The following is a 23621-nucleotide window of genomic DNA, read 5'->3' as shown; positions in this document are numbered from 1 at the left end:
GGGCACCAGTACACCATGCCCCCAAAGGTCAGATGAGGCCTGTCATTCTCCAGTGAACACCAGTCTATGTTGAACCAAACCTGACCCACCCATCCCTCTATAGCAGAGACCAGGGCAGATTTAGAATACATCACATGGATCCAAAGTCCCTTGTCCCCAGTTATCTCGAAGATATGCAAGGGAGGGATGGGATGGAATCTAAAAGACAGCACTTCCCCCAAAAGAGAGTGAGATGTCCAAAATAGTCTCTCTGACTTGGGAGAGATGGAGATACTATTAATTAGCAAGATATATGTTTGCTATATTGCCTTCACTCCACACCAGGAATCTCATATGGAAAGTTGCAAAAAGTCTTACATATGTATACCCTCCATGAAAAAATTAATTAATTAAAGGGACATACTGGCCAATAATAAATGGTCATAATTTATTACCCTAAAATGGAGTATGCATGAAAAAGATTTCTGGGACTTGGAAATTCAGGTGGGTTGGGTAGTGAGGAGGGTTCTGCAAAGTTTATTCCTGCAGAGGTTCCAAAATCCAATTCTTCTTCTATGTCTACTCTTTTCCCACTACCAGCAAATTGATTTTTTTTCTTGAGCCTTATCTTTTAACCCACTTTCAGATAGACTCCCTTGCAACTTCTGATGGCCTTTTCTAAAAATGAATGGTTATTTTCTTTTAACCATACTTAATAAAAATAGAAGAGTCATTCATGAGGTTTGGAAACTATGCTGAAAAGATTACTATTTCAAATATCCTTTTGTTTTTCTTCTATCAAAACTGAGCTCTTTCTCAAATAATTCGCTGGTGAAACTTACCAAATATTTAAGGCAGAAATTATACCAATTCTCTAAAATCGCTTTCAGAAAATAGAAGCAGAGGGAATACTTCCCAACTTATTCTATGAGGCCAGTATTGCCCTAACACCAAAACCAGAAACAGACATTACAAAAAAAGAAAACTAGAGACTGATATTTTTCACAAACATAGATGCAAAGATTCTCAACAAAATATTAGCAAATCGAATGTATAAAAAGAACTATACACCACAACCAAGTGGGATTTATCTCACGTATGCAAGGTTGGTTTGACATCCAAAACTTAATTATGTAAGCCATCACATCAACAAGCTAATAAAGAAAAATTACATCATTAGGGATACCGGGTGGCTCAGTCGGTTGAGCATCTGACTGCGGCTCAGGTCATGAGATCACGGTCCGTGGGTTCGAGCCCCGCGTCGGGCTCTGTGATGACAGCTCAGAGCCTGGAACCTGATTCAGATTCTGTGTCTCCCTCTCTCTGACCCTCCCCCATTCATGCTCTGTCTCTCTCTGTCTCAAAAATAAATAAACGTTAAAAAAAAATTTTTTTTTTTAAAACAAAACCAATGTTGAATAACCTGTATCTTTGTCCATGATCTCTTTGAAATGGAAAGGGCCAATATACTACTGGGCCCTGGCACAAAATATTTGTCACCAAATCCTTTTCCAAATCACTTACTTTGGCTTGTAGGGCTTTGGCTTAACTATACTTAAGAAGTAGAATATGTAAGTGCTCTGTCTGCGATCCCAGCAGGGCCTTGGAGCCCTGGCCCAGACAGGGGTCTTGCTAAACTTTTGCTGCCTCTTTCTAGGGTTCTCTCCTTTCTGAGCCCCGGGCACTCTCACTGCTTCAGAGCAGAAATAATGGGTTTCCTAGAACTTTGTGCTGTGTCAGGTTCAATCTCTATTAAAGAAAATAGAAGGAAAGGGGATTTAAGTTACATTGAAGTGAAAACATTCAGAAGCCCTAGTGGGACAGAGGAAAGAGCCTTCTCTCTCTAGTGGAGTGGGATGATCCAACTGGGGGCAGTCCTTTAGCTGGGGCTTCTCATGGTCACATTGTTTCTTTGGCCCAGAATGGCTCCTTGCCTAAACCAGGAAGCCAGAGGATCCCTGTTAAAGTACACAAGGTTAAAAGAAAAGCATTAAAAGCTGGTCATTCTGGGGGTGCCTGGGTGGCTCAGTAAGTTGGGCATCTGACTTCGGCTCAAGTCATGATCTCGCGTCCTGAGTTCGAGCCCCACGTCAGGCTCTGTGCTGACAGCTCAGAGCCTGGAGCCTGCTTCAGATTCTCTATCTCCCTCTCTCTCTGCCCCTCCCCCACTCACTCTCTGTCTCTGTCTCTCAAAAATGAATAAATGTTAAAAAAAAAAAAAAAGAACTGGAATATAGTAGTATCTCAACACCCTAAAAATACAGTAGAAAAAATGTCAAAGAAATGATGTATGTATGATGGAATTATGGGATGCTTTCCATATCTCCTCTACAGTGCTCAGTATTTTTCAACTTCCCTATGATGACTCTAAATTATTATGACCCACAACAAACAGAAATCATTTCAAAGAGAAATATTTATGGATTGTATACATGCATATATACACATTCACATACACATCACGTTATTACCACTATGGGTGGGTACAGGTATAACAAAAATAGAAAATGGGCCACAACAACATATACTGCAGCACCTGGGTGGCTCAGTTGGTTAAACATCTGGCTTCAGCTCAGATCATGATCTCACAGTTCATGAGTTCGAGCCCCGCGTCGGGCTCTGCGCTGACGGCTCAGAGCCTGGAACCTACTTCAGATTCTGTGTCTCCCTCTCTCTCTGCTCCTCCTCCATTTGTGCTCTCTCTCTCAAAAATAAATAAACATTAAAAAGAAAGAACAACATATACCAAATGGCAGCAAGGATATAACAATGGCCTGCTTTGTGTCCTAAGAGTAGGGAAAAAAAATTTAAACCTACGTTGCTATGTTTTCCAGATGTTTTATAATGAATCTATATTTTTATATAGAAAAACACACCTGGACGTATTAAATAAAAATTCAATAGCACCATATTAGGAGACATACTTCTTAAATAATCCGAGCATGAAGAAATTGTTATTACCGTTGCGATGAGCATTTTTGAAAGATTAGTAGAAGCGAGATAATGTGACATTTAGCTGATCTTTCAGAAGAAGCTGGACAAATAACACTTTCTTTTCTAAGGAAAATAGTAGCCAGCAATGAAACATGGCATTTCTAGTGTGATTCAGAAGCGAGGTGTCAAATTTTTCTGTGGAAAAAAACCAAGAAGGCACATATTCAAAAACAGAAGTGAAAAATATCTTGATTCATTTATTTAACACTGCTTCAGAATCCGTCTCAAAAAAGGCCTATTTTGAAAAAAATTCTGACTCATGTAAACTCTCCTTTACAGTAAACTGGCCAAATAAAAGTATCTAATATACACTGAACACCTACCATGCTCAGAGCATTTTACATACGTTGTCTCTAATCCTTACAATAGTGGAAAGGAACTATTTCTAGCCCCACTTTACAGATAGGAAAACTGAGTCTCAAAGAGGTAAAGTATCTTCTCTGACATCATATATAGCTACTACATGGCAGGGGTAGGATGTGAACTGTCCTTCCCACTCTAAAGTCTGTGCTCTTACAGTCCTCTGCCTCAACCCAGTGCTTGGGGTGGGGTGTCTTTGCCATGACATTACCATTATGGGTGGGTACAGGTGCAAGAAAAATAGTAAATGACAAAAAATAGTTATGACAACTCATCACTGTGGGCTTTTTCATGAAGTTATTTACTCAAACATTATCACCCAGCAAGATGCTTTAGCTAATTTGCAACACATGACTTCACAAAAAAAATATGTGTGTGTGTGTGTGTGTGTGTGTATATATATATATATATATATATATATATATATATATATATATATATAATTTTCAAAAACAAACATCCAACCAGAAGGATAGAGACTTGAACCAGACTTGACCGGAAGTGCTTTCCAGAAGGAGGTAACCCAAGCAGTAAGGACTCTTCCAGAAATATCTGGAACCAGAGGGTGGGTCATTTGTTAGAAACTATACTCATGTGGAGGCAGAATTTCTTGTGTGCCCGTTTAAAATAATAGTCTTGTTATTTTAAACAGTGCTGCACAGGTAAGAAGGGTGACTTAGATATTTGCTTTTTATTCCCTTTGCCTGCTTGCTCCAAGGATGGGTTTCCTCCCAAACTTTAAATGTAATTATAACTTATATGCCTGGATTTCATTTTTAAGGGTGAGACTACACATAAGTAGGTTTGTATGGATTAGTCACAATCATACCCTGAAAAAGTAAGCCCTAGAGGACAGCGTTGGACCTGGCTTATCTCTACAGCCCCGTTGTGCAAGGCACACTAATTAGTATAAACTAACTAATTGTGTATTCAAGAATTCTAGAATGAGAAGTTAAAAGAGAAGTAAGCTTTGGGCCCAGAGCGATCCTAAGAAGCTTCACCAATGGAAGAAGAAACCCTTCACTTCCCTCTGCTGAAAGTTCCTATTTCTAAATCAGAACAATGGAAAGATGAGCAAAAGGGAAGAGAAGGAGGGAAGGGGAGGAGGGGAATCACTCGGAGAGCCCTTCTGTCTGCCTCCACGATGCCCTGATTTGGATAGAGCCCAGGGTTAGGCCAACTGTGGCCCATGGGCCAAATCCAACCTGTGGCCTGTTTTTATCCAGCCCATGAGCTAAGAATGATTTTTTACCTTTTTAAAGGGTTGGAAAATTCAAAAGAATGATGGTATTTTGTGACATGTAAAAATTAAATGAAATTCACTTTTCAGTGTCCATAAATAACATTATATTGGAAGTCAGCCACAGTCTCTCATTTACGCATTTCTATGGCTGCTTTCACACTACAACAGCAGAGTTGAATAATTGCGACAGAGACCATATGGGCCACCGAGCCTCAAATATTAACTATATGGCCTTTACAGGAAGATAGCTGCTGACCCCTGGCAGAGACAATCCGTTGGGAAGGATCGGTTGAGAAGACTGAGATATGAGTCAGGATAAGTGGGGGCTGGGTGCATTAAGGGGCAATCTCCCCAACAATTTAAGCTAACAAACTTGACTATGAAAGCATGGGCTATGTGGCTTGGCAGCAGCATTACCACCTGTCCAAACGTCCTTACACCTTGCCCCTTAAGCGGCCAACATTTCACGGTCATCCATAGAGAAGGAGGAAGTATTCTGATGGCTTGCCCCACATCTTCCCCTCCTCCTACTTCCTCACATTCTATTTTCTGAGTGGTTGTCAGAGGAACGCTGAATTCTGCTGTTGTTTTTCAGACCCCAGGAGCAGTTCTGACAGTCTTGGTGCCGTGAAGCCTTCCAAGTTCCTATCTCATCTCTGCAGCTGCCTGTTGCCCATTCAGTCAGGACACGCTTCCCTCAATAATGTATTTGTTCTTTAATCTCTCTCTCTTCTCGCTCCCAATCCCTCTCTATCTCTCCTTTCTCTCTCCTCTCTTCCCCCCCTCCCTTTCTCACTCTCTCTCTCTCTCTCTCTCTCTCTCTCTCACACACACACACACACACACTCCCACTGGATAGAGGGAGAAAAACCTTTCAACTTCTTGCCAAGTCTAATAGAAAAAGCCCTTCATAAACAGAGCCACCTTTGTCATTTGTAAAAGTGTAGCTGTCCCTCCTTCTGGAAAGTGATAGTATTGTTTTCCTGCATGGACTATTCTGACCCATTGTGTGTGTGTGTGTGTGTGTGTGTGTGTGTGTGTGTGTGTGTGTGTGTGTGAAGTAGGAAGGGAAAGAAGGACAAGGTTCTAGGGAGAGAAAACCACAGAGTAACCAAACCGAAGACATAATGTCAACACTCTACAGTTAAGATATGGGGTTCCCAAGTCAATCACCTTCAGCTGGGAAAGCTATAGTGTGAGGAGAGTGGGTGGTCCTCTCTGACAACTTATTCTTCATCTAAGACAATTCTGTGATCAAAAATATCTTTTTTTAAAAAAGTGCTTAGAACAAAAAAAAGCATAAAGAGAGAATATAGCAAAATGTTACCAATGGTTGGTTTTAGGTGGGAGGGAGAGGGGGCAGGTTATGGGTAATCTGTTCCTTTTATTTCAGCTATTCTGCATCATCATTTTCTCTTTTTGATGTTAAGCTGAAGAGAAAAGACGTCAATGGAAAAGACATCAATAAAGTCACTGACAGAGAAAATCACAATGATGTCTGATGTAGCCAAAGATGCATGGGCTATCTTCCAGTTATATTCCAGTTATTGGAGGGTTAATCAGAAAACATCACTTGTGAAAACTAGTTTAAAAATGTGTTTTATAATATTCCTCCTTTTGGCCTAGGAACGATGAACTGAATACAGTTGAATCTTCCCCATTGTCCTAAGACTGATTCAGGGTCATTTTCTGAGCATTGTTTCTTTTTAAACAGGAAACAGGACTGAATTCATATTGACTCCAAAAAACATAGACCAATGGGTTTGTTTATTACAATATCATGCCCCCTCATTCTCTCAGTCTCTCTCTCTCTCTCTCTCTCTCTCTCTCTTACCTCATCAAAACAGAATGCATAAATAGAATTCTAAGTAATCGAAACATTGAATGATTAAGATCTTACTCTAACAGAAAAATACAGACCAGCTAAGAGGGATGACTGAATAAATACAGACATCTTCACTCCTTCACTACATCACATTAAAGTAGAAATGAGAGGATCTTTTAAAAGAATAAACCATAAGGATAAGAAGGAGAGAAAATACAATACCTACAGCATTTAGGAAACTGGAAAACAGAAGGTATAAGTAAGTATTACTTGGCATAGACCCAGGAATCTAGAACCCTAAGCCAATAATGGAAAAGCAGCCAGAATCCCCCAAATGCTCAAGAATTGGTAGCATAATTTACCTCTGGATGCAAAGGTTGAAGGACAAAGACAGGGCTGAAATCTGTTTAAGTATCAGGTAGAACCCAGATCTTCTACCTACTCCCTAAGGTGAAAGCATTCTGGAAGTTTCTTGTCTCAGGGTAAAATGCAGTGTCTCTGGGCAGGAGCTTTCCATACATTGAGTGCTGAAAACGCTAGAAATAAGTGATCATTTACATAGTGAATATAAGATCTTCCACTTTTCCTCTCATTTGGTTGTGAAAAGGCTAGCAGACACACAGGCAGGAGACAAGAAGATTCTTCTCTGGAGAGATTCTTACCTGCCCAAGTGAACAAAGTCTAAAGATGCTGGTATTGGATGGGAAGGTAGGCAGGTGCCAGAAAACTGACAGATCACTTCCAAGGAAGCCCACAAACACAGCTTCTAATGGCTTTTAAGGGCTCCATTTATTAATAGAAACAGGCAGCTAAGGGTCACTAGACATCTGAGGAAAACTCCTAACATGAAAGGCAGAGCAAACAGACAAATAAAAGCAACTGTGTGAAGAGGTAAAACCTTCAAACACCCATCCTGGGGTGCCCGGGTGGCTCAGTTGGTTAAGTGTCCAACTTTGGCTCAAGTTATGATCTTGCAGTTCATGAGTTTGAGCCCCACGTAGGTCTCTGTGCTGACAGCTCAGAGCCTGGAGCCTACTTCGGATTCTGTGTCTCCTTCTCTCTCCACCCCTTTCCCACTCACACTCTGTCTCTCTCTCTTTCAAAATTAAATAAAACATCTTGGAAAAAATTTTAATGAAAAAAAAAAACCCATCCTGAGTGTGCTCAAACAGATAAAAACAGACTATTATTTTCATGAAACAAGAACTCAGTCCAGAAAAAAGACAGTTCTTTAAAATTAAAAATATGAGAACAGAACCTTTTAAAATTCTCATTAGAAGAGTAAGAAGACAAAGTTGAGGGTAATGAGTTTCGCTCTATTTCCCCCAGAAATAAAGCAAAAAGAAAAAGAGTTGGAGAAATTTTTAGAAAGCAAGAAGATTAGAAGAGGCTCAATACCAAAATAATCAGAATTCCAGAGAGAGAGAAAGAGAGAGAGAAACAGAGAGAAAAAGAATAGACATGGAGGAAGAGGAGAGGAGGAGAGAAGAAGAAGAAGAAGAAGAAGAAGAAGAAGAAGAAGAAGAAGAAGAAGAAGAAGAAGGAGGAGGAGGAGGAGGAGGAGGAGGAGGAGGAGGAGGAGGAGGAGGAGGAGGAGGAAGGGGAGGGGGAGGAGGGGGCAGAGGAAAGTTCCCATAGTTGAAAGGCAAAACTTCCCAAATTGAAGCATATGAAAATAAACACACGCCAAGGCACACCATCTCAAAAATTTGGAAGATAGAACAAAGAGAATATTCTAACAGTTCCCAAAAAGAAAAAAAAAATTAATTTACAAAGGATCAAGAATCAGTGTGATTTCAGCCTTCCCAAAAGCAACACTAGAAAAGAATGGAAGACACTAGAAAATAATGGAATAATATGTTCCGAATCTGAAGGGAAAAAATATTTTCAACAAAGAATGCTATACCCTATCAACCACAATATGTACCTTATCAGAAAGTTATTAAAAGATGTGTGGCAGGGGCGCCTGGGTGGCTCAGTCGGTTGAGCATCTGACTTCGGCTCAGGTCACGATCTCAGGGTCCATGAGTTCGAGCCCCGCATTGGGCTCTGGGCTGATGGCTCAGAGCCTGGAGCCTGCTTCCAGTTCTGTGTCTCCCTCTCTCTCTGCCCCTCCCCTGTTCATGCTCTGTCTCTCTCTGTCTCAAAAATAAATAAAAAAACGTTAAAAAAATTAAAAAAAAAAAGATGTGTGGCATCAAAATGAGAGAGTATTAAAAAAAACTAAGGTACAGAATCTAAGAAATAGGGGTTCAACCCAGTAAAAAAGAAAAGGTAAAGCGGGGCACCTGGGTGGCTCAGTCAGTTGAGCGTCAGACTTCGGCTCAGGTCATGATCTGACAGTTCGTGGGTTTGAGCCCCGCATGGGGCTCTGTGCTGACAGCTCAGAGCCTGAAGCCTGCTTCAGATTCTGTGTGTGTGTGTGTGTGTGTGTCTCTCTCTCTGCCCCTTCCCCGCTCGTGCTCTGTCTCTGTCTCTCAAAAATAAACAAACATTAAAAATATTTTTTAAAAAAAGGGTAAAGCAATTTTCATGTTGATGGTAAAGTGAGACTCCAGGTTGATAACAGCACAGGCTGGCCAGAGAGCAACCACTCCATGTTAGAGCAAGAAACAAGCTCTAGTAGAGAAGACCCAAAGCAGATAAAATCACAGAGTGTTTGGTGCGCTTTAAGGTAACTAGAGGAGAAATAACCAACAGGGAGAGCTTAAGGATGACTTAGCTACGTAGAAAACTGAAACAACTCAGAAAGCAATCATTAACTTCGGAGAAAGCAAGTATTACACCAGAAAGGAAAATGCATCATAGTGTATATATGCTGTGAATAGCCTTTATTTCAAGTCATAAAAATGTAAATGCTGAATATCAATATCACCAAGATGGTACAACTATTTGGGAGGATGGGGTGAAGGGGAGGAAAAGAAATGTGCCCATAGAAAGAAAAGTGAAAAGAGAGATTACAGCATGCTCAAATCCCGCAGAATGGAAAAGTAACAGGATACACATATTATTTAAAGATAGGAAAGCTACCAAAACAAGTAACTATAAGAATTGAAAGTGACTGTCTCTGAAGAGCACAGAACAGCGGCAGCGGAGGCAGGAGGATGCGAGGATTCAGAATTAGCCTTACAGAACCACTTGACCCTTTAAACAACATCCATGTGAAAAGTTCTAAGTTCAAGTCAGTATTTTAAAATCTCCAGATTTAGGATACATCCAACCCGGAAATAGCAAACTTCTACCTAAAGAAAAAGGAAGTAGTTTTTGTTGGAACCAAAAAGGATGAGAAGGCGTCAGGGGACAATGAGAGAGATCAACATCACAAATCAGAAGGAGACATCAAAGCATAATTTTCATCCTTCTAACACTGCCCAGGGCTCTCTTCTTCGGAAGAGCGTATGAGGACTCTGTGTCACCTGCTCTTCCCTAGCCCCCACCGTTAGCCCCCGGACTAGCCTTTGCCAATCATTCGCATTACAAGTCATTTCAACACGTGTTGACACTAGATAGTTGATTAAGGATAGGGAGCAAGAAGCACAGTCTTGGCAATGGAAGGGAAAGGAAGAGACATTTATTTACATGTCGCACAATTCATACCCGTGAGGAAATCCACAAAGACCAAGGGGCTGACTAGTGGTTGACAGGTGCGGATGTAATAACTGGGACTGAGCGACTGCTAGGGATAAAGAGATTGCCACCACCCAACCCCTCTCTCCCTCATCACATCAGCAATGGGATGGATTTGGAAGGGATGCGATACCATTCTCACATGCCCTTGTCTGGCAAAGAAGTATGTCCAGTAGAGGTCTATTGGAGCATGTCCCGAGAGTTCCCTCAGAAGCTCCAGAAATGCCTTCTCTCAAAAAGAACTCCATACACTGTTTCTTTCGCACCTGAAGCAATCCTGTTACAAGAAGACAATCTTAATTCTTCTCAGGGCACCTGGGTGGCTCAGTAAATTAGGCGACCAACTCTTGGTTTTGGCTCAAGTCATGATCTCATAGTTTGTAAGTTTGAGCCCCTGCACTGACAGCAGAGAGTCTACTTGGGATTCTCTGTCTCCCTCTCTCTCTGCCCCTCTCCCACTCATGCTCAAGCTCTCTCTCTTTCTTTCTCTCTCTCTCTTTCTCTCAAAAGTAAATAAACATTTTTTAAAAAATCAGTTCTTCTCAGGGCACCTGGGTGGCTCAGTCGGTTAAAGCATCTGACTTCAGCTCAGGTCATGATCTGGCAGTTCGTGGATTTGAGCCCCGCATCAGGCTCTGTGCTGACAGCTCGGAGCCTGGAGCCTGCTTCAGATTCTGTCTCTGTCTCTCTCTGTCCCTGTGCTCTCGCTCTCTGTCTCTCTCTGTCTCTCACTCTCTCAAAAATAAAAAAAAAACATTAGGGGCACCTGGGTGTCTCAGTCTGTTAAGCATCCGACTTCGGCTCAGATCATGATCTCACGGTCCGTGAGTTCAAGCCCCGCGTCAAGTTCTGTGCTGACAGCTCTGAGCCTGGAGCCTGCTTCAGATTCTATGTCTCCTTCTCTCTCTGCCCCTCCCCTGTTCATGCTCTGTCTCTCTCTGTCTCAAAAATAAATAAACATTTTTTAAAAAATTTTAAATAATAAATAAACGTTTAAAAAATGTATACAAAAAAGAAAAAAAATCAATCCTCACCAAAATTTAAAGTTTTGACACTGATATCTCTAACAAGATGTAGTGGCCTTCCCTGTGGCAGAGTGGTATAAACCAACAGACTAGGTTTTGTATTCATACTTTTTTCCAGAAAAAGAGATGTATTTATTTTCATTGTTCTGGGCTTGTCTGATAATATTTTTTAATTGAGATATAACTGACATAAAACATTGTGGAATTTTAAGGCATACCACTTGTTGATTTGAGTGTTTATATATTGCAAGATGATTACCACTGTAGCATTAATTAACCATTCTACCACATCATATAATTATCATTTATTTTTTGTGGTGAGAACACATAAGATCTAGTGTCTTAGCAACTTTGAAGTATAGAATATTGTTGACTACAATCACTATGCTGTGCATTAGATCTCCAGAAAGTATTCAACTTCGAGTTGTAAGTTTGTGCCCTTTGACCAACATCTCTCTGACTCCCCCACCCCAATGCCAGGGTTGGGGTGCACCAGGAGAATTCTTCAATACCCTCTGAGTCTAATTCCTCTCTTTCCCACATTCCCATGTTCCGTTGCTGCCTGTGAATTCTCATCACATATTCCTTTGACAGAGGCAATTATATCACTGATTAGCTATAGTCAAGTGGCTCTTCCTGGGGTTACAGGAGGCAATTCATTGCTTTCCATTAAATGTCAATTTGATTACTTTAATATGAGATCAATGTTATAGTTTTTGTCTCTGGATTCCTGTGGGGAGTTCTCATGAATTCCTTAAAAGACTTGACCCCTCTACCTCTGACTTGTGTGACTCTTAGATAAGTACTTAACTCCTTTCTCATCTGTGAGAGGGAAATAGAGTTCCAAGGCTCTCATGAGTCTGAAGTGAAATCATGACCTGAAAATTCCTAGCCTAGAGTCCACACACAAGGAGTGCTGGAGAGAATAATCTAGTTTCTTTCCCTCTGAGGCCACACTATACGGAGGACCCTAAGACAACCACAGCCCTGGTGAGCAAGATTAACACAAGGTTCAGACCAAAGCATTAAGGCCTTTGCTTAAATCGCTACTCTGCCTTCAGGTCACTCCCTTACCACCTGACTCCACCAGCTCCCACCCCTGGAGAGCAAGTGCCAGTTCTGCCCTGCCCTCCGGAAGAAAGGCCAGGAGCAAAGGGGCCCATCCTAAAATACAGACAATAAAAAGCATTCCAACATAGAATGGAAGCACAGAGTTCATGGTCAGCCACAAACAGAGTTATTCAAAAGATAATCAGAGAAATTCCAAGGCTCCACTCTTCTACTTTATCTTCGGTCCTAGTTCAGAGCCCCAGTCTCCTTTCAGCTGACTCACAAAGCCAAAAGACGCCCTTCGGGCCAGTTGTCTTTTCTAGGGGCAACAGCTTGAGCGATGCATAGTGCAGACGGTTTCAGGTGGCCTGGGGGTCCCACCAGGGCCGTTAGAGACGGTACTGTGCTCTCAGCCACTCACAGCCAAAGATGTGGAGCAGTGGAGCCCAGGCTCAGAAATGGGAAGAAAATTGCTGCCTTTAATTCTTATCTCCCTGGCAGAGGGGAAACTATGAAAGCCGATTTCTGAGCAGTGAACCAGAAATTAGTTAATCTCTCCTGTTACCTAGTTGTGTTTCCCCAGGCAAAGCTTGATATCTCTGAGTTTCTTCTCTGAGGAAAAGAGGTGGGATTAGTTCTGTGAGACTCCTTTCCACATTAGGGTCCTTTCCTGCAGACATCTGTACCTCATAAATATTCTTCTACACAGGAGACAGCGAAGGGAAACAGATGAGCTGTTGTTACAGGATAATGGAAGCTTTCTATCTTCTCTAAGTTTTGCATTGGAGCCAAAGCTTAAGTACCAAACAACAGTTGTCAAGATCCCTCTGGTTTAAAGTCAGGTACTAGACCTTCTAGGCAAAACTTGCAAAGGGTAAAGTCAAGAGGCAGTTTTACAAGCGTAGACTATCATTCACTCCCAAGCTTTATTTAAAAAGACTAAAATGTCCCTGGGGGGCTAGACGGAGGACTTCTCTAAAAGGGGTATATGCTGTATGTGCCTTCTCCTCACACCGCTCCCATAGGCTGGGAAACGCTCTCCCCTCATTTTAAGGCAAGTGAGCTTGTGAAAAGGAACCTCACACACCCACTCAGAGACCGACAAGTGCTCCTGAAGTTTGAAGAACTCAGGGATTGCCATTCACATCTGAATCAAGTCCAAGGGCAAGAAGGTTGGACTGGAGGAAGGGGACAGAAAGAAGAAATAACTGAATTGGGAGGGGCCCATACTTCAAGTTAGGCTGGACAAAGGTGCGCGTGTGTTTTCCCATGGCCAAATATGGACTCCACAATAGAGAACCAGCCAGAGAGATTAAAAGAGACTGCCCCCAAAACCTTCCTCCCGGGGGTGAGGCAATCTCTGTTGGAAGAGGCCACCAGAAATAGATCGTAGGGGCGTTCGAAGTGGCCATCCGGACGATATTGCCTAAGTTAGCAAACCACAGCCAGAGATTCCTACTAGAGAAATCTCTGTGGAAGCCACAAACAGGTCCCCCGAGAAGAGGATGACAAGTGCAACTGACCTATTCAGTAAGACCCTCTTGTTTCTCCTGTCTCCTCTCCTCTTAGTCAACCCTAGAAAAGCCTGAAGCCATTACTAAGAGGCTATATGAGGTGGACAGACAGACAGACACCAAACGCACTGCCTTCCTCCCCTTTCCCCACTGCAGATTTCTCAGGCTGAGGCTGTCACAAAGAGGGGGAGGGATGAAGAGGTTTGGGGTCTTTATTTTTTTATGAAAGTGTTCAGACACACAGCAAAGGTTGAAAAAATGTTAGAGAACACCTGTACGCCCACCACCTAGATCCTTGCTGTATCACATATCTATCCATCTTTCTAGCCGTTCATTACTCCATATTGGTTTTTATGCATTTCAAAGTCAGTTGCAGACATCAATATACATTGCCTAAACAGCTCAGCATGCATTGACTGGAGTTCAGTACAGTTTTTGATAAAAAGTTTACATATGATGAAATTACAAATCTCAAGTATGTATTCGCTGAGCTTTGACAAAGTATAATATGTATAACCTAAAATTCTTATCAAATACAGAACATTACCATAAGCCCAAAAGTCCCTTTATGTCCTTCCTCAGGCAATTGCCACCCATATACTCTTAGATTTTTTTCAAGCCAAGGATAGATTGGGTTTGCCAAATTTTCGAAGTCCATGTAAATTAAATCATTTAGTTAAAAAATTATATAGTACTGACTCTTCATTTCAGCAAAATGTTTTTGATATTCAACCCTATTGCTGTACATGTCAAGAGTTCTTTTGCTTGTATTGCTGGGTACTATTCTACAAATGAATTAATATATTTGCTTATGCATTCTCATGATTATAGACACCAGAACTGTGTCCAGTCTTTGGCTATATAAATAAAGCTATTATGTTCTCCTACCAGGTTTGTTTTTAAAATTTTTTTTTAACATTTATTTATTTTTGAAAGGGACAGAGCATAAGCAGGAGATGAACAGAGAGAGAGAGAGAGAGAGACAGAATCTGAAGCAGTCTCCAGGCTCTGAGCTGTCAGTACAGAGCCTAATGTGGGGCTTGAACCCACGAGCCGTGAGATCATGACCTGGGCTGAAGTCGGACGCCCAACCGACTGAGCCGCCCAGGCACCCCTACCAAGTTTGTTTTTTTAAATATACATTTTCCTTAACCTTGAGTAAATACTTACCAGTGAAGTTACTGGATGTATAGAGTAAGTGTGTGTTTACTTTTATAAGGAAACTCCAGAAATTTTCCAAAGTCATTGTACTTTGTATTCCTACCAGCAATATGGGAGAGTTTTGGTCACTCCACATTCTTACCAACACTACTGCTTAATCTTCCCAAACACCCATTTTGGTGGGTGTGGAGTGGTACCTTGTTGTGGTTTAATTTGTATTTCCTTGATGAGTAATCATGCCGGGTACTTTTTCCCATCTGTGTATCATCCTTGTGAAGTGTATCCTGAAATCTTTCCTTCTCCTGGAGGGTCGTTTTTGTTGTTGCTGTTCTTTTATCTTTTTATGGTCAGGTTGTAAAAAAATCTTGGTATACCTTCAAATCTTGTCTTTGGTCAGAAAATGCATTTATCAATCTCCCAGTCTGTGGCTTGCATATTCATTGACTTAATGTATCTTTAGATTAGCAGAAGCTTTTACCAATTTTTCTGCTAGATCCTGTGTCACTTGTTATAAGCTGTATTTTCCAGAAAAAAAATGTGTTCATTTCATCCACACTGTTGAATTTGTCCCCTTAAAGTTGTTCATAATAGTCTCTTTTTTTTTTCTCCTGGTTTTATATATTTACTCAGAAAGTGATTCAACTATGGAATGATGTATTTTTAGCACTCTGAAATCCAATGTCTTGAAATCCTCTTTCCCTGCAGTACTGTTTATTACAATTTTATAATCCTGAACAAATTCTCTTATCTGAAGTTTTTCATGCATTCAGGTATTTTGCATGATGTCTGATGTGATCAGTAATGAAGGTTGCAATGAAGTAGTAGCTGTAATCTACTCTATATAACCCTCTTGTAATCTAAAACCAGGGGAAATTCTTTTCTGGTACTGGCAGCTATAAAGTTGCCAAGTAGTAACTGCCCACCTGAAAGGAACTGGTCATCTTTTCCTTGATCAATTAGTATGTCCAGCTGAGAACCCAGATAGGATTTCACAAGATGGGTAGCATCATAAACCTTCCATTTACTTTGATGTGTTCCCAAATATCCACTAAAGGTTTGTTTTTTTTTTTTTGTTTTTTTTGTTTTTTTTGTTTTTGCCCCAAGGACAGAGCACTGGGTTACAAATTGGAGCAAATGCTGATACAGATTTGTATTTTCCAGGATTCTTCAAAGCACAAATCAAAGTTCTGTGGCCTCCCATGGAGTGGCCAAAAATAGGCATCCTTTGGAGGTCCACCGGAAAATGGGCATTTATGAGTTGGAGAAGCTCTTCAGTTACATAAGAGTACATTCTGTAGTTAGTTTTCCAAGGATCTTTACGGCATCCACATAAAACCCTGCACCTGTGCCAAAGTCCCAGTTCTCATCTCCTCCTTTAATATTGCAGCCATGAGGGCTGGTATCTGGAGTGATTACAAGGCTATATTCTGAGGCAGCTTGATGAGAACCAGAGTTTGATATAACATTTTGTTCTGTGCAAGTGAAACCAGACAGCCAATACAGTGCAAGGCATTTTCCAGTTTCTGCCTTTGGTGGTAAGTAGATAGCAAATTTCATTTTTCAGTTCAGTTCAACACTGTCATGTTCAAAAACTTTCTGCAATCCTCCAAAGCACTTGTTGCTGGAAATCAGTTTATGAGCAGCAGCCAGAGTGGAAAGGCAGGGCCTCAACTTCTAAAGTTGTTCTTGATACTTTCTTATCCTCCTCATGTCTATAGGATCTGTAGTGATAATCCCTCTTTCTCTTCTGATATTGAGAACTAGTGTTTTCTCCTCCTTTTTTCATGATCAGAGTAGCTAGTGGTTTATTAATTACAATCTTCTCAAAGAGCCAGCTTTTGTTTTGCTAGTTTTCTCTCTTTTCTGTTTTCATTTATCCAATCTCTGCACTTTTATCTTTATAATTTCCTTTATACTATTTCCTTTGGGGTTTCTTTGCCTTTTTTTGTTTCCCCTATATTCTTCAGGCCATTGAGTTGAGATCCTTCCCTTTTCTTAATATTAGCATATAGAGCTATAACTTTCCCTCTAAGCACTCCTACAGCTGTATTCTACAAATATTGATATGTTTTATTTTTATTGCTATTCATATTACAATGTTTTCTATTTTCTCCTGTGATTTTTCACTTTGCTCCGTGGATTATGTCTAATCTTCAAATAGTCGAAACTTTCCTACATATCTTATTGCTGATTTCTATTTTAATTTTATTGTGGTCAGGGAACATACTGTGTGTGGTTTCAATTTGATTTAAACTACTGAATTTTTTTTTAATGACCCAGACTCTGATTTACCATATGCTGGTGAATACAACATACACTTGAAAAATATGTGTCTTCTGTGGTTGTTGCGTATAGTCTTCTATAAATTAGCTTGGCTAAATTTTGTCTAGTTGATCTATCAATTGCTTGAGAGATGGGTATTCAAATTACCAATAAAAATTGTGGATTATCTATTACTACTTATTTTGCTTCATGTAGATTAAAGCTCTGTTATTAGGTACTTATATATTTTTTTAATGTTTGTGCTTCCTGGTGAATTGATTCTTTTATTATCAGGAAAGATCCTTCTTTTTCTTTTTGACTTATAACACGTATTGTCCAATATTAATATAGCTGCTCCAGCTACTTCTATCATTTTGTTTACATAGTATATTCTTAAAATATATTTATTTAAATCTATCTATAGTTTTATATTTGAAGTGAATCTCTTATAGACACCCTATAATTGGGTCTTTGAGCTTTGTTGTTTTTTTTTTTTAAGCAAGTAGCAATCTTTACATATTAATTGGAGTATGTAGCTTATTAACATTTAATGTTATTAAATATTGACTTACTGGTGACTGAATGATGTGATTGGATTTAGGTCCATCATTTCATTATTTGCTTTGCAATTTTGTTGGTTTTCTGTTTGTCCTCTCAGCTTTTTGTCCCTGTTCCTTTTTTCTGACTTCTTTTGGAATATTTACATAGTTTTTATGATGCCACTTAAAATTATCCATTGAATTTTAGCATTTCTCATTGATTTTTCTAAACATTAAAATATGCAAGGAAGAATAGGTTTTAAATTGGATGAGATTTTAAAATTTTGAAATTAAATGGGATAGGATTTCTTAAACGCTAAAGTTGTTTTAAAAAATACATAGGATGCCAAATTCTTTATCTAAAGGATGGATAAGAATGAATCCCAGAGCAACTTTGAAGGATAAAGGGAAAAATTAACCATCTCTGTTTCCTCCTTACTAGAGCCAGTGCATTCCAGAAATTCTGGAATTCTGGAATAACTGTTTTTGTTAGTTTTTATAATTGTTATCATCATTACAATTATTCCCAGACAAGAGAATAAAAGCAGTGGGAAACTGATGGCAAGAAAGCAAGAATTATCAAGAGCTGCCTTTCTGCCTCACTTTACCATTTGAGAAATACAGTCCACATGATGGCTTTTCACAAAAATGACTGAAGAATTTTTCCCTCTATTACCCTTCTTTTTACATTCTGAATGGACAATATATCTTTCTTTCCATAGGAATCTGTTAGAGATATTGGAGAACAATTCCAGCTCTAGACCAAAATCTGATATGAGTGGAAATGTGTTTCATTTCCGTTTTTGATACTTCCTTTTTGCTGAGAAAGAGATGAAAAACAGACATTGATTGAACCTCTACTATGGTCCAAACTCTGTGTACAAACTTTATATACATTATCTCATTCAGTCCTCAAAACTACCTTATCATTGGGGCCCCTGGGTGGCTCAGTTGGTTAAGTGGGCAATTCTTGATTTTGGCTCAGGTCATGATTTCATTGTTCATGGCATCAAGCCCCAAGTTGGGCTCTGTGATGACAGTACACAGCCTGCTTGGGATTCTCTCTATCCCTTTCTCTCTCTCACTGCCTCTCCCCGGCTGCATGTGCACATTCTCACTCTCTCTCTCTCTCTCTCAAAATAAATAAGTAAACTTAAAAAAAAAAAAAACCAACTACCCTATCAGGCAGTTACTATTACTTCCACCATTTTACACAAAACATAAAGTTCACAGAATCGACGTACTATGTCCAAAACCTACTGAGAAGTCACCAATTTATCAGGAACTCAAAAAATTGGTATGTAAATAGCACTTCTAGAAATTTTCTCCTGAGGCAAATGTCCAAAGATGTCCAAAGACATTTGCAGGAATGTTTTCCCCAACATTGTTCACAAATGGAAAACTGGAAGCACCTAAATTTAGCCCATAATTAGCAGAATTTGGTTAGTTATGGTGCTTCCATACTATAGAATACTACACAGATGGTGACAGATCATATTAAGTTAAAAAATTTTTATGAACCCAAGAGACATGTTCAATAACATTCATTGTATTGGTGCATAAACACAAATAGGAAGGAAAAAGCACAGGTTATCTACAAGTGGTTCTTTATTGGATAAGGGGGACAAGATTGTAAGAGGATTTGCACTTTCCATATGCTCTGGTATTGCATGTATATGCTCTGGTTTCATGTATAACTTGTATAATTAATTTAAGTATATTTTATGGTCAGCATGATTAGTAGGTAAGATGATGAGAATTGCTTTAATAGAATCCTTCCTGTTACTGCAGCTGATTTCTATAGCCAGAACCTTCCCAGGGAGGAGAAGGGGAAGAAGGAGAACTCTAGAACCAGAAGACAGCAATACTGATGGTGGTGGAGGGCTGGAGAAGGTAGATCTGAGCGGCCAGGCTTGGCAGCAGCCCTGCTTAGCAACCTCAGAAAACCCTGAACTTGATGAGTACTCAATAAATGAGTTGAACTGAAAAGCAAATCCATACCAGCTGTGACTTACAAATAAAAGTCACATGTATCACCAATAATAAGGTACAGGCAACATACAATGAAAGAAGCCATTTTATGCTCTTAAGATTAGCAAACACTTTAAAGCTTAGCAATACCAAGTGAAGCCAAAAACAAAACGAGCTGTCCAATGTCGCTTATGGGAATACAAATTATCACGACCACTTTAAACAATTTGTCAATGTCTGGTAAAGTTGGACACAAGCCTGCCCCACATATTAACAATGCCACACATGTTAAGAGATGCTTTTCAAGAGACCTACATGGGAATGCATATGGCAATAGTGTAGATATGTCCATTTGGTAGAATATTAGTCAGCAGTGAAATTAAATAGACTAGAGTTTCACATTTCAATATGGATAAATCTTGAAAAGATAAAAATGAGCACAGGGAGCATCAGCTGTATCTGTAATGTTCCATTTTGCCAAAAAAAGGGGGGGGGGGAAGAAGAGGGACACTGGATAACAAAAAATAAATAAATAAAAGAATCTGAACTATATGTAGAAAAATATTCATATTTTTGATACTTTGATTTGGATACATGGGTGTCGGTTATCTTAGTCTCTGTCTTTTCTGTATTTTTGAAGAATTTAATATGAAGAAAAAAGAGAAAAGGCCTAGAAAAGAATATTCTGAGAAAATACACCAAAATTTTAATGGTGATTATCTGGGAAGATTGTAAGTGACCTTAGTTTTCCTTTTTATGTTTTTTTATGTGTTCTATTTGTACATATGAAACATGTATTTCATTTATAATAATCAAATGTGTTATTTTAATGTAATATAGGGACACCTGGGTGGCTCAGTCAGTTAAGCATCTGACTTTGGCTTAGGTCATGATCTCATGGTTCATGCCATGATCTCATGGCATCAGGCTCTCTGCTGTCAGCTCAGAGCCTGGAGCCAGCTTCCGATTCTGTGTCTCCCTCTCTCTCTGCCCTCCACAGCTTGCACTCTGTGTCTCTCTCTCTCAAAAATAAATGAACATTAAAAAAAAAATTTTATGTAATATATATACAATTTTTGTGACATGTGATGAAACTATATGAAATACAGGTGCAGTAAAAAGGACCAGAATTAGACTAAGAGATTAACAGTATTGTTTAATCTTTGGAGTTGGGGTAGCAGATGGCTTTTTGTTCATACTTTGCTCTAAACACCAATTTTTCTAGAGTGGGAAAGTACAATATTTATGAACATTGGCTTATATAAAAGGCTACAGGTTTTAAATGAAAAGAAATTCAAATAGGTTTTTCCAGCATTGTAAAATGTTCACGGTCCTAATGATAAACTTAGTTATAAAAAAAAAAAAATTCTGTTCTTAAAGAAAAATTGAATTAGAGCAGATAATTGTTAAATGAAGTCTGGTATGATAGTGCAATTTATATTGATATTCCATGAATGCTAGCCCTGCTAATCAAAATATTGAGTTAAATAGCACGAGCTACTCCCTAAATAAATTCTATGAGTGGGGGTTATTGGCAAAGGGGAACATGAGGTCCTAAGTAGCCTACTGACCTGAGTTGTCTCCATGGAGAAGGACGCATCAGAGTCATTTAATCAATGCTGTTTCTTTTATAAATCGTCAGGGACTCTCCTAGGAAACCTTTAAGAGATTGATTCCTTATTACCACTGATATATGTTCCAATTAAATTTTTCACATTGCCCTCCTGGGACTGCCCAGCCTGAAGGGAAAGAAGATGTGATCCCAGTCTTCCATGCCCCGTCATTGACAAGATTCTTGCATGTTAGGGACACCATGACCAGCCTGTTGCCTAAAATCTGTAATGGAAAACCATGGCACTGCCCAAAATCTTGAAGCGCTACTCTAGAATAAGCACAAAGCTCTGACAACCTTAGGATTTCCATATGCCTGTCCAGAGAGGTGTCTTCAAATACAAGTGCAATGTTTTCTTTCCAGAGAAAAAAAAAGAATCTATGAAAATCCTAACATCCCCTCCTGACACTGCTCTCCAGTCCACCCTGTTGGTACCAGGCAAACCCCAAGAAACAGTTGCCCTCAACCATGGTGGGTGGTGAGTTTTCCAAAGCCCGTATGTAACCAATGATCTTAGGAGATCTGAACAATATTATCTCAAGATATGAAAATCCAGGATTATTTCCCCAAAGTGTATAAACTCAAAATATAGAGAATTGAAGCAACTTGCCCAGGTCACCCTTGTAGCTCATAAGCCAGGTGGCCATAGACAGGAAGAAGGAAAATGTAACTGTGATGACAAGAAAGCATCAGAAGCAGATAAGCAAATCAAACACTGAATTTTAAAAATTTACATTGTTTTCAGTCCTTTCTGTTTTGCACTTTTCTTGGGTTAATGAGACCCTATAAACATATTTCCATCCACAGTTTTAGAGACTTCTATCTGGCTATCCGTAGGAGATACGGCTGACCACATCCCTAGGTGTTTAATGGCCTCATAAGCTCTCCCTTTTTTCACTTTGCTGTCTCCACACCCATAGAAGACATACAAGGATTTTGCTGCCCCCGAGATTTTGCATCTTTCTGCTCAGCTAATTACCCCCAACTGAAAAAATGACTGTCCCTCATACTTGGAGAAATATGGTAATCAAGCAACTAAATGCTCCTTTTGCTAATGACATGTTTTTTCAATATGTTCAAATGAGAGGCTCATTGGAAATTATTCACTTTCTTCTAAGTTGCAAAGGAAAATGAAAGGCAAATTATGGCTGTCTAAGCACGTGTTTGCATGGATCCTATCTCCCTGAACTAATTTGCCATCCGCAGAGCTATTGACAGCTAGTGCTTCCCTTCAGCCTTTGCACTTACCCGGTGGAAATGATTAAAGATTTCATTTCCGTGAGGGGTCATTTAGGTGGGCGATGACCCCAAAAGACAGCACAGAAGTCATAATGTCCGAAGGAGAGAGTGAGAGAACAATGGTTTCCATAAGTATTTCAACAGTAGGAAGACAGAGAATGGAGTGTCCGATTTGAAGGGAACTCAGGCCTGCTTATTCACTCTGATTTTTCAGATGAGGAAACTGAGGCCCAGAGAGGTTAAAAGGGGATTGATCAAATTCCATTTGCTCATTTGTAGCAGAACTGAAACCAGGAGCTAAGTGTTGGCTCTTCTCTCCTTCTCCTCCATCCCGTAGCCATCAGTACCAGTAAATAAAAGTAAGTTCAAGATGATGTGGTTTCTGGGGCAGGGGGGCAGTGCTTAAGACAAAGTATGATGGCATACTTGGAATTTTCTACCAATTCCTCAATTGCGCAACTTCACTGATTCAAAGAAACTGCTTCACTCATACATAAGCCAACACACACAATCCAACAGAGATCATTCATCATTATCTCACTGCACTCAGGGTAGGGAGCTCCACGTAGAATACAGAAAAGGCAAGGGTCAAGGGCACTATAGAATGAGCCACTCTCCTTCACTCTCCAGCCCCCACCCCCTCCCATCAGCCCAGGTTGATCCATTTTCATTACATTTCTCTTTGATGCAAAATCCCCAAACCTTGGGCAGGCAGCTTGGCTTATCAAATCTGTTCTTAATAATCCATTTTTATCAAACTTTATCTGATGGAACCAAAATATGTTTGATCTTAGTATAAAGTATACTTATCAGTCCTACTGCTAGAATGACACTGCCCTAAAGTGAATGGTATTAAGTGCAAAGTCTTTAGAGTCAGAAAGAAATGAGTTTAAATCCCCAGTCTGTCACTTCCTAGCTGCAATGCCTTGACCAAGTCACCCACAAACTCAGCAGTATCTCCCTTAGCATGCTAGGCTCTAGGAACTCAGATACCAGCCCTGCCTTCCTGGCTTTACACTTTGGAGGCAGAGACAGATACCAGCATACCTGTTACCCAAGTTATAGCAACTGTTATAAGTGTTGGGAAGGAAGGTTCCCTGGAACTGTGAGGGCATCCACCAGGAGGATGTGTCTTTCTTGCAAAGGTCAAAGAAGGCTTGCCTTAGGGGGAACGCTGGAGCAGAGATGAGAAGGATAAGAGGGCGAAATGAGGAAGAGCC

General features: G+C 39.9%; 1 pseudogene; it reads right to left on the bottom strand.

The window, feature by feature from the left end:
- Positions 1-15472: 15472 nt before the first annotated feature.
- Positions 15473-23621, bottom strand: part of LOC131515859 (S-formylglutathione hydrolase-like) — a 50528-nt pseudogene continuing 42379 nt past the window's right edge.

This window comes from Neofelis nebulosa, chromosome 7 (assembly GCF_028018385.1).
Source record: "Neofelis nebulosa isolate mNeoNeb1 chromosome 7, mNeoNeb1.pri, whole genome shotgun sequence".
In the NCBI taxonomy this organism is placed as follows: domain Eukaryota; kingdom Metazoa; phylum Chordata; class Mammalia; order Carnivora; family Felidae; genus Neofelis; species Neofelis nebulosa.
This window is presented reverse-complemented; position numbering and strand designations above follow the sequence as displayed.